Source organism: Erinaceus europaeus, chromosome 19 (assembly GCF_950295315.1).
Source record: "Erinaceus europaeus chromosome 19, mEriEur2.1, whole genome shotgun sequence".
Classification (NCBI taxonomy): domain Eukaryota; kingdom Metazoa; phylum Chordata; class Mammalia; order Eulipotyphla; family Erinaceidae; genus Erinaceus; species Erinaceus europaeus.
The window spans coordinates 38328272-38339800 of NC_080180.1; positions in this window are offsets into that span (position 1 = coordinate 38328272).

Sequence of the window (11529 nt, forward strand, 5' to 3'; positions counted from 1 at the left end):
CACCGCTTGTGAAGTGACTCCCCTGCAGGTGGGGAGCTGGAGGCTCAAACTGAGATCCTTATTCAGGTTCTTGTACTTTCCACCACCTGGGCTTAACCTGTTGTGCTACCGCCTGACTCCCCTCTTTTTGCCTTTAGCCAGAGCACTACTCATTTCCGGTTTATGGTGGTGCTGTGGATTTAACCTGGGACTTTGGACACTCAGGCATGAGAGTATCTTTGCATAACCATTATGCTACTTTTCTCCCTTCCTTCCTTCCTTTATTCATCCTTTCCTTCCTTTTTTTTCTTCATTTTTTTCTCCCACCAGGGTAATTGCTGAGGCTTGTTGGCAACACTTCAAATCCACCACTCCCAATGGACCTTTCTTTCTGTCCTTCCTTCTTTTTTCTGCCAGTAGGGTTATTGCTGGGTCTTGTTGCCGACACTACAAATCTACTACTCCTGATGGCATTTTGTCCTATTTATTTATTTATTTATTTCATTTTTAATTGGAAAAAGCAAATTTTAATTTAATGATAGAAAAATGGAGAGGGGAGGGAGAGGTAGCGAGGAAGAGATAAAAAGAGACACCTGAGGACCTTCTTCACCAATCCTAATGCATCCTCCCTGCAGTTGGGGAGACAGGTCTCAGACATGGCTGCTTCCACAAGACAACACGTGTACTTAGCCAGGTGTGCAACTGTCCAACCCCCCCCCCCAAGGCCATTTCTAAGATTCTGAGAAATCAACTGATTATTTTCCACAAGGGTTCATTCAATCTGCATTCCCACCTATAGCGGAAAATATCTCCTTTCCCCCTGCATCCTCTGCAGAATGTTATTTCTGACCTTTCTAATATATGAGATTCTCACAGCCATAAAATGTTGTCTTTCCTTGCATTTCTCTGATAATTAGTAATGAGTCCCCCATTTTTTAGTATATTCTGAAAGATAGCTTCTATATTCCTTTAAAGCCACACCAAATGTTGGGATTGCTCATTAACTCACATGACTTATTTAAAGTAGAGTTAATATTTACTATATGGGTCACCATTAGCTTTAGTGCCAATTCCTTAATGCTAAAAACAGCTAAATAATCTATCTCCCCGTGCCACTGAGTTCTCTATTATTGGGCAGGACAGGACTGAGTCAGACCTATCTGCTAACCCTGTGGGCACAACACTTCTAAAACTATCTCAGCCTTTGTAAAATCTCTGGAGGTTACCAGAGTCAATGGTAATGTGGCATTTGTGGGAACAAACCAAAGAGTCTCTGGTGAAGGAAGTATGCTGAGACCTGACTTCATAATCTCATGAGAAGAGATTATCTTGCTGAAATGGAAAAGTAAACCCTTCTCCCACATCGGAATTTATCTCCCCCTACATCAAACATCTCCAACTAGAAATGAAACAGTACTGAGGACTGTGATGCCAGACATGAACATTCTGAGTGATGCCAAGAGGATTCATCACCAGTGTGTGAGCCTGGAGGTCCCAACTGTGTACTCCTTCTAGGTAAGGAGGGAGGGAGGCTGGCTTTCTCCACTGCATTCAGCCCTGGAGAAGATTCAACAGACATTCAGAGCCGAGGTGACTCTGGATCTACACACTGCACATCCTCTTCTCTGTGTGTCCAAGGACAAGCGATCTGTGATACTGAGGATGAGAAGGAGTGAAGATCTCCAGAGACAGCAGACTCCTCAAATTGATCTTGAAGTTCAGAATTCCATTCTGGCCACCATTACTGGGAGGCGCAGGTGAATGACAAGCCTAGCTGGGCCATAGGGCTGTGTAGTCACTCCTTAACAAGCAGGGAACAGCCAAGTTGTGGTCAGAACAGGCCCTGGACTATGTGGCAGGAGGTGTACATCTTTTTCCTCTGGCCTTGATGCGAAAACCCATAGGGATTGGGATTTACCTGGACTATGAGCTAGGTCAGATTTCCTTCTACAACTTGAGGGACAGCTCCCACATCCATTCATTCTATGAAATATTTTCTCACTCACTGAAGCTTTATTTCTGTGTGGGCCAAAATTTATTTTCCTCTGTGGAATAGAGAATTATGTCGAATGAGTTGGTTTCTTCCAGGTTGGTCTAGACCAGGGCTGAAACTATACCATCCTGGGCGCTGCCCAGTCCTAGTGTCCTGGTGCAGAGCCAGCATGCTATGCTCAGACTGTGTCATCACGCTAGTGCTCTTCCTGCACGATACCGATTTACAGCATTCAAAAGAGCAGGAGGAACTGTTCATGCCCCTCACCTTCCTACTGCTGGTCCTGGGCTCCCTGCTGGTCTACCTAGCTGTGTCACTCATGGACCTGGGCTACGTGAATGTCCAAACAAACAAAAAAGAATGAACTGTGGCATTGCCTTCTTTCCTGCGTGATAGTATGGATAATCATTAGGATGTTTATGACTACTTTTCATTTCTTCCTGACCTTCTGAAATAATCATTCTGATAAACAAACTCCTGTCTTGGTCTTGTCTGCATGAAAACTTGGGTTGATTACTAAAACTCTGTACAGTAAAAATGCCCGTGCTGAAAAACTAGAGTAGATTACACTGTGCTCTGTGCCCCCTCTTAAAAGCAAATAAAATTGATGTATACCAACAAAGTTTTTGTGCTTCTTTTTTCCCCCTCCCTTTTCTTTACTGTGACTAAGAGTTCTTTGTAAAGCACCAGTATATACCAGGATGCATAACTCCCCTGCCTCAACTTCATCCCTGGTCTTCTCACCCACAGTTCTTTGTTTTGGTAAAATACAGCAAATCCAGTCCATTTTTCTCCTTTCCTGTTCTTATATCATAACATATGCTTATGGGTGAGGGCATCCCACAATCATCCTTCTGCCCAATCTCATATTGTCTAAATGTGAACCTTTTTTTTTACAGGGCTAAACTAATTTTAGTTCTAAAGGTGATCAATTACAATTGGGGCAAATTGCATAATGACTCTTTCCCTTGTGTTCTCTGTCAGGATGTTCAGGTCTCAGTACCTTTTGGAGGCAGTCATCTCTCTAGCACATCTGTATTCCATCTCATCAGACACCTGACTGGTCATTATTTTCTTTTACTTATACTCATGGCAACCTAAGGTCTCTTGCCCTGCCAATCCTTATCAGTGGTGTTGGAAAGAGCAGGTAAGATGGCTAAAAACTTGTAGTGGTGTTAGGATAGTGTGATACTGAAGGCCCAGAGGGAGCTTCCAGATCCTTTATCCCCTCTCAAGTTTTAGCACTAAAATTTTAGAATTATGTGGTTCAAAGTAAGTAAAGTAGAGTCAGGAGTGCAGATAAAGGAAAGTTTAATATGGCAGCCAAGGGATAGAATCCCCAGTTGGGATGGAGAGCCATAAGTGGACCTGCTTTTGGTCCTTATATAGATTGGTTACTCTTTCTGGCATGGGAAGGGTCAGGGCATGAGTCATGTGATTTGTGATCCATTTCTGGTTGGAGATGTCCAGTGTAGGCAGGGGTAAATCTACCTGTGTGTGAGAGGGGTCTGCTTATTCTCAGCACATCGCCTCCAGTATTTTCCAGCAACATAATATCTTGCCATAAAAGTAGGGTTCCAGGATTCAGGCATATTTCTTTCAGGTAGCCAAACTTTGAAAAAAAAAAACTTTTTTAGTGGTCTGGGAGGTGGTGTAATGGATAAAGCACTGTACTCTCAAACATGAGGTCCTGAGTTCAATCCCCCAGCAGCACATGTACAGAGTGACGCCTGGTTCTTTCTATCTATCCACCTATCTTTCTCATTAATAAATAAATACAATCTTTAATATATATATATATATATATTTTTTTTTTTTTAAATAAATGAGCCCCACCATGGTGTTTGTGATATCAGGGGTCAAGCTCAGGCCCTCATTTTCGAGAGTCTCAGTCTTTATCCATTAAGCCACCTCATGGGTCAGAGGAGATTATTCTCAAATCTAAGAGAAAAAATAACTTCAATATGTTTCAACTTCTCTGGTGACATACGCAGACTAGGAAATAAAGGAAATAACTAGAGGCCCAGTAACATTTTTGTGAGAAAGGAATTATTCTTGAGTAGGCTTTTATTTCCGTTCTACTCATTTTCAAATTAAAATTAAGTGCCAAGAGAGGGTTGAGGGCAGATTACCATTACCAATGTAGTTAGAAAAATCTATTCACTACTGTGGCCTCTCACCCTTATTTGGGTCCTCACTCCATTAGTTGTGTGCTAAGCCTCACCCACACAGAGCTCTATAAATGCCCTCTAGTCACAGCTGACACCAGATTCTCCTCCAGACTGGCTCAGAAGCTCCAGAGATTCACTTCAGGACCAGCCCTGTGGGTCTTTGGCACAGATGTTGCCACGCGAGCTGCTTGACACAGTAACAGCTTCACAGGAAGTTTAGCACGGCTGGACTCTCCAGGCCAAACTGAAACCATCTTGCCTTTTGCTATGTATAGGGTTTGGGAATAAGCTCCCTGTAGTCTTAATAATATTTACCTATGGCCAGGCTCAGAGCCTGACCAATAAGAAAAGTAATGACAAAACCTGCACTACACTCTGTAAGATTGATCAGAATGAACCAAGCAGTATCAGTAATGCAGAAATTTTCAGGAGGCTCCAATAGGAAAAATAGTTTTCCCCTTTATCTACACCACTTCCTTTAGCAGTCCCCCTAAAATATAGAGAAATATTGGTGGTCCCTACAGTGAAGGGGCCACCTTACATAGAATAATTAATAAATAGAAAGTTATGGGGCAGTCAGGCGCTAGTGCAGCAGGTCAAGCACATGTGGCGTGAAGTGCAGAGGGACGGCATAAGGATCCTGGTTCCTGCACCCGGATTCCCACCTGCAGGAGAGTTTCTTCAGAGGTGGTGAAGCAGTTCTGCAGGTGTCTAAAAAAAAAAAGAAAGAAAGTTATGGTACCTTGTGGTCTGGGAGGTGGCACAGTGATAAAGCTTGGACACTCAAGCATGAGGTCCGAAGTTCGATCCCCGGCAGCACATGTGCCAGAGTGATGTCTGGTTCTGTCTCTCTCCTTCTATCTTTCTCATAAATAAGTAAAATCTATTTTAAAAAAAAGTTATGGTACCCACCTATATACAATGAGCCTTTTAATCTACCACCCACCACTACGCTTCCACTTCATTATACAGGAATAGTACATGAGAACCTAGGTCACATAGTGAGCATACAAGAAAGATAGATTCCAGTTAGAGAATTTAACTTTATGGAGAGGCTGGCCAGGTCAGCACCACCTTGGTGTCTTCTCAGTAAGGAACAAAACAAAACTTTTTTTTTTCTTTATAAAACTTCTTTTTTAAAAATATTTATTCCCTTTTGTTGCCCTTGTTGTTTTATTGTTGCAGTTATTATTGTTGTCGTCATTGTTGAATAGGACAGAGAAAAATGGAGAGAGGAGGGGGAAGACAGAGAGGGGGAGAGAAAGATAGACACCTGCAGACCTTCTTCACCGCCTATGAAGCGACTCCCCTGCAGGTGGGGAGCCGGGGCCTCGAACCGTGATCCTTCTGCCGGTCCTTGAGCTTTGTGCCACCTGCGCTTAACCCGCTCGCTACAGCCCAACTGCCAAAACTTCTTTATCAAACAATGAAGCAAATTTTATGAAAAATGGGCTGCTCAATTTGTTTAACCCCCCTAGAAATATAACAAGGTTGAACTTTTTATGAACCATGGCTTCTGATGCATAAGGACAAGAGAACAGAATAAATGTACATAATAGGTAGACTATTAATCAACAGGACATCTGCCTAGCACACAGTTACAGGAATAACAAAAGACATAGAAACTGTGATGTGATCTCTATGGAGAAAAATACCCCTGGAATGTAAATGTTCCATGAAGCAGGAAATGTTCCCTACCTGTACTGCTCTTACTCGGTGATTTATTTGTTTATTTATTTTAGTTCTTTATTTATTGGATAGAGACAGAAATCAAGAGGAAGGGGGGTGATAGAGGTCCTATGGGACCCAGTATCCCCCTGCAGGTGGATACTGGGTCTTGAACCCGGGTCCCTGTGCATTGTAACACGTGTGCTCAACCAGCTGCTTTACCACCCGGTCTCAGTGACATTTGTTTTAATAATCAAAGCCTTGGTGATTTTTGTATTAGTGATCAAATCCTTGGTGATTTTTTTTTAAAATAATCTATACCATGGTGATTTTTGTTTTAATGATCTAAGCCTTATGAAACTATAAAAATAGTTTTCTTGAGTATGACAGAGATGCCTGCTTGAGCTTGCTTCAGCAACAACTGATTCTTCCTCATCTGTGCTGATGCCCCTCCTCCTTCAAGATACCCTAATAACCTGCCAAGGCTGGCTCTGATAAGTCTTGATCTGTCTTGAAAGAGTAGAATCACTGGTCCAGGTCAGCAGTCCCCTATGCCACCCTTCCCCCAGCTCGGCCTTTCTGCAGGGCCCCACCTCAGAGGACAAGCAAACCTCATTGGGCTTGTCTTTTATAACACACTTAATGAGATCTTGACTGAACTGGAAATCTTTCAGCTACTGAGACCCCTGTCCCAATGCTCATAAACTTTCTGCAGTCCTTTGGGGCCCTGGTGGGGTTGTGTGTAAATCATGGGGAGGAGAGAATCAGTGGCTGCCTCGAGTGTGCTGTAGAATGGGATGAGAATCATTCCTTCTTTGCCCTGCACAGATGTTTTCCCTTCTCAAGTGAAGTGGCCACTGACTGCCTTGTGATCAGGAGAACAAACTCTTAGCTGAGTTCCACCTGTTTCCGTTTGTCTAAAGCAACACACCTGTTGCAAGCTGCAGGTGCTGATTACAGACCTGGGCACTGACCCCCGCAGCTGAGGCGACTTGTCTTGTGCACCAGACATGCTCGGCACAGAAAGATGGCTGTCTGAGGCTGGGTCTTTATATCACAGAGATCCTCAGAACTGAGTTATTTTCTTCAGTCCCTTCTCCTGCTCTGAGAAACTTGGGGTGCTCTGTTTTGAGCACTTTCAAATGCCATGTGAAAATGAAATGGATGCTTGCTGGGTTTTGCCCTAGGCAGTATCCCTGTAAATCTTTTTTGAGGAAGGGTAGATAAAAGCATATGGTATGTGTACTTGGATGTTTTTTTTTTACTTATGTTTTTATCTTACTGGATATATTTGACATTTCATATGACAGGTAATTTTTTATTTAATATTGCTTTTTTCTTCGCTCTTCTTTTTTTTTTTTTAATTAGTGACTTAATGATCAAGAATATTGTGGGATAAGAGGGGATACAATTCCATACAATTACCACCATCAGAGTTCCATATCCCTTCCCTTTCATTGGAAGGTGCCCTATTCTCTACCCCTCTGGGAGTATGAACCAAATATCTTTATGGGGTGCAGAAGGTGGGAGGTCTGGTTTTTGTAATTGTTTCTCCACTGGATATAGGTGCTGACAGGTCAATCCATACCCCCAGCCTGTCCTTCTATTTCCCTGGTGGGGTAGGACTGGGGAATTGGGGTTCCAGGACATACTGGTGAGGTCATCTGCTCAGAAAAGTCAGGTTGGTGTCATGGTTTCATCTGCAAGTTGGTGGCTAAAAGACATTAAGATATAAAGCAGAACAAAGTATCTAATAACCAGGAAAATGAAGGTAGGAATACAGTAGATAAGGTTTGGAGTCTTCATGTTGGAAGAAGCTAGGAAGTCTATTTTAGGTATATTCCAAGGGACCCTTGATTTTACTAATTTTGCTTGAGCTCTATAGATATCATGCAGGTGAGCTAAAGTATTGTCTGTGAAGATGGTATCTGAGTTAGGAATAGGACTAGAAGCTGGATCAGGGTAGAGAGTAGCACCCAAATATGGGGGAAGTATATAACTATTGTTAACTGTAAACCCCACTGATCTGACCTAGTGCCCCTGCCTATTCATATTTGGCCTTAGAACCCCGTATACCCTCTGCATCGCTGTTGATCAGAGCTTGCATCCCAAAGTCATAATTAGGAATGTTCTAGCCTGCACTCTTGTCAGGGCCCATCTTCTTCCTGTGGCAGAATATATTGACCCAGCTTCCCTTTTGAGAGTGGGGCAGTTTCTACCAATGCTGTTCTACATTGAGGGCAAGGTCCTGTAAAGCCCCACAAGAGAGTTTATGATGTTGTTAAAGATGGAGATGACCAGAGATGGTGAAGAAGGGGGAATCTGTTAGAGGGGGGCTGATCATATTTATGTGGGAATCCCAGGATTCCCTGACTAGGGCCCAGAATGATGGGGTGGCCCAGTAATGACCAAAAGTCCATCATTAGAGTGTGCCAGTCTCTTGCCCTAACCCAGCTTTTGTACTTTATTTGACAAGGTTAGACTTAGAGTGATTGAGGGAAGTGAAATAGGAAGTAGGTAAGACAAAAATATTTGATTAAGTATTTTATGATGTCTTTCTCAGTCACATACAGCCTTAGGCCCCACATCATCTCTACCTCTCAACAGGTTGCTCTTTTTTTTCTTTCTTGGTAAACAGGATCTGTATCTGGTTGCATCTACCCCCAAGTATGCCTTGTGGAGTGTGCAGCAAGTGACAGGGTCCTCTCTGTTGTCCATTGGGCATAAATCCAGATCCTAGTGATCTGAAGTCCCTCACACATTTAACTGCAATATAGTCATTTTTTAACTGGAGGTGTCCATGACTTCTGGTCCTCCACAGTCTTTAGCAGATTGCAGAGATCTGGATACCAGGTTCCAGATGCAATCACATCTCTGGTGTCCGGATGGCCATGTCAATGTCCACTTCCCTGTAGATTGAGGTTGCCAGCTCCCAATGCCTACCACTGGTGGCTTCTGTTGAGCTAGTGACTGGTCCTTCCCAAAGGCTCGTAGAACAGCATTCTAATTTGTCCTGCAATATAGGCTGGAGATCTGTAAGAACTTGGTAACAGTGGTGGGATGGGTCAGAGACAAGAGCATCAAGGATCATGACAGCAGCAGTCTGCCAAAAGCAATTTCAAAAGGAGACAGTTTATTTACAAATGGGAAGCAGTGCACTCTCAGAAAGGCCTGAGACAGGAGTGATACCCATCCCCACCAGTTTCAAGGGTTAATTTAGTTAGTCTCCTTTAGGGTCTGCAAGCGTCAACCTGGCTTTGACCTAGCACATTATGATTGGGCCCTCCTCAATTGCTATCGAACAGGCCATGGCCAGTGTGCCGCTATGTTCCATCGCTGGGGAGCCAGATACGACCCGAACTGCCCCTGCCGCTCCAGCTCCAGACAGACTATGACCCACATAGTCAACGACTGCCACCTCTCCAGATTCAAAGGAGGTCTCGAAACTTTACATCAGGCTAAACCTGACGCTGTTGACTGGCTACGGAAGAAGGGCAAACGCTAGAAGAAGAAGGGTCTAATTTACCTCTCTACATGCCCAGAGATATGGGGCTTGTTTTTCAACTTCAGCCTGAGAATGAGATCATCCCATATTCATCATTCTGTTTCTGACTTATTTCACTCAACATGATTTGTTCAAGGTCCATCCAAGATCGGCTGAAAACGGTGAAGTCACCATTTTTTACAGCTGAGTAGTATTCCATTGTGTATATATACCACAACTTGCTCAGCCACTCATCTGTTGTTGGACACCTGGGTTGCTTCCAGGTTTTGTCTATTACAAATTGTGCTGCCAATAACATATGTGTACACAAATCTTTTTGGATGGATGTGTTGGGTTCCTTAGGATATATACCCAGGAGGGGAATTGCAGGGTCATAGGGTAGGTCCATTTCTAGCCTTCTGAGAGTTCTCCAGACTGTACTCCACAGAGGTTGGACCAATTGACATTCCCACCAGCAGTGCAGGAGGGTTCTTTTGACCCCACACCCTCTCCAGCATTTGCTGCTGTTACATTTTCTGATGTGTGACATTCTCACAGGAGTGAAGTGATATCTCATTGTTGTCTTGATTTGCATTTCTCTGACAATTAGAGACTTGGAGCATTTTTTCATGTGTTTCTCAGTCTTTTGGATCTCTTCTGTGGTGAATATTCTGTCCAAGTCCTCCCCCCATTTTTGGATGGGATTATTTGTTGTCTTGTTGTTGAGTCTGGCAAGCTCTTTATATATGTTGGTTATTAAACTCTTATCTGATTTATGGCATGTAAAGATCTTCTCCCATTCTGTGAGGGGTCTCTTGATTTGGGTAGTGGTTTCTTTTGCTATGAAGAAGCTTTTTAATTTGATGTAGTCCCATAGGTTTATACTTGCCTTAGTCTTCCTTGTAATTGGATTCATTTCATTGAAAATGTCTTTAAAATTTATGCGGAAAAAAGTTCTGCCAATATTTTCCTCTAAGTATCTGATAGTTTCTGGTCTAACATCCAAGTCCTTGATCCACTTGGAATTTACTTTTGTATTTGGTGAAATACAGTGATTCAGTTTCATTCTTCTGCATGTTTCAACCCATTGTTTCCAACACCATTTGTTGAAGAGACTCTGCTTTCCCCATATAATAGTCTGGGCCCCTTTGTCAAAGATTAGATGTCCATACGTGTGGGGCCTCATTTGTGGGCTCTCAATTCTATTCCACTGGTCAGTGTGTCTGTTCATGTTCCAGTACCAAGCAGTTTTGAGGACAATGGCTCTATAATACAGTTTGAGATCTGGGAGTGTGAGGCCTCCAGGTCTGTTCTTTTTTCTCAAGATTGTTTTGGCAATTGTAGGTCTTTTCTGGTTCCAGATAAACATTTGTAGCATTTGTTCTATTCTCCTAAAAAATGTGCTTGGGATCTTGATGGGGATAGCATTAAATTTGTAGATGGCTCTGGGTAATATATTCATTTTGATGATGTTAATTCTTCCAACCCAGGAACATGGAATATCTTTCCACTTCTTGGTGTCTTTTTCAATTTCTTTTTGTAGTGACTCATAATTTTCAGTATACAAGTCTTTCACTTCTTTGGTTAGGTTTACTCCTACATATTTTATTGTTTTTGTTGCTATAGAAAAAGGAACTGATTTCTGCATTTCAATTTCTTCTAACTTAGTGTTTGCATAGAGGAATGCCACTGACTTTTGAATGTTAATTTTATAGCCTGACACATTACTATATTGCCTGATGATTTCCAAAAGCTTCTTGCTGGATTCCTTAGGTTTTTCCATGTGTACTATCATGTCATCTGCAAATAAGGAGAGTTTGACTTCTTCTCTTCCAGTCTGTATGCCTTTAATTCCTTGCTCCTGCCTGACTGCTATGGCAAGAACTTCCAACACTATGTTGAATAGTAATGGTGATAGTGGGCAGCCCTGTCTAGTACCTGATCTGAGGGGAAATGCTTCCAGTTTTTCACCATTGAGTATGATGTTGGCTGTAGGTTTGCTATATATAGACTCCACTATCTTCAGGAATTTTCCATCTATTCCCATTTTTTGTAGTGTTTTGATCATAAAGGGATGTTGTATTTTGTCAAAGGCTTTCTCTGCATCTATTGATATGACCTTGTGGTTTTTGGTCTTGCTTTTGTTGATGTGGTGGAGCACATTGATTGATTTACGGATACTAAATCAACCTTGCATGCCTGGGATAAACCCCACTTGGTCATGATGAACAATC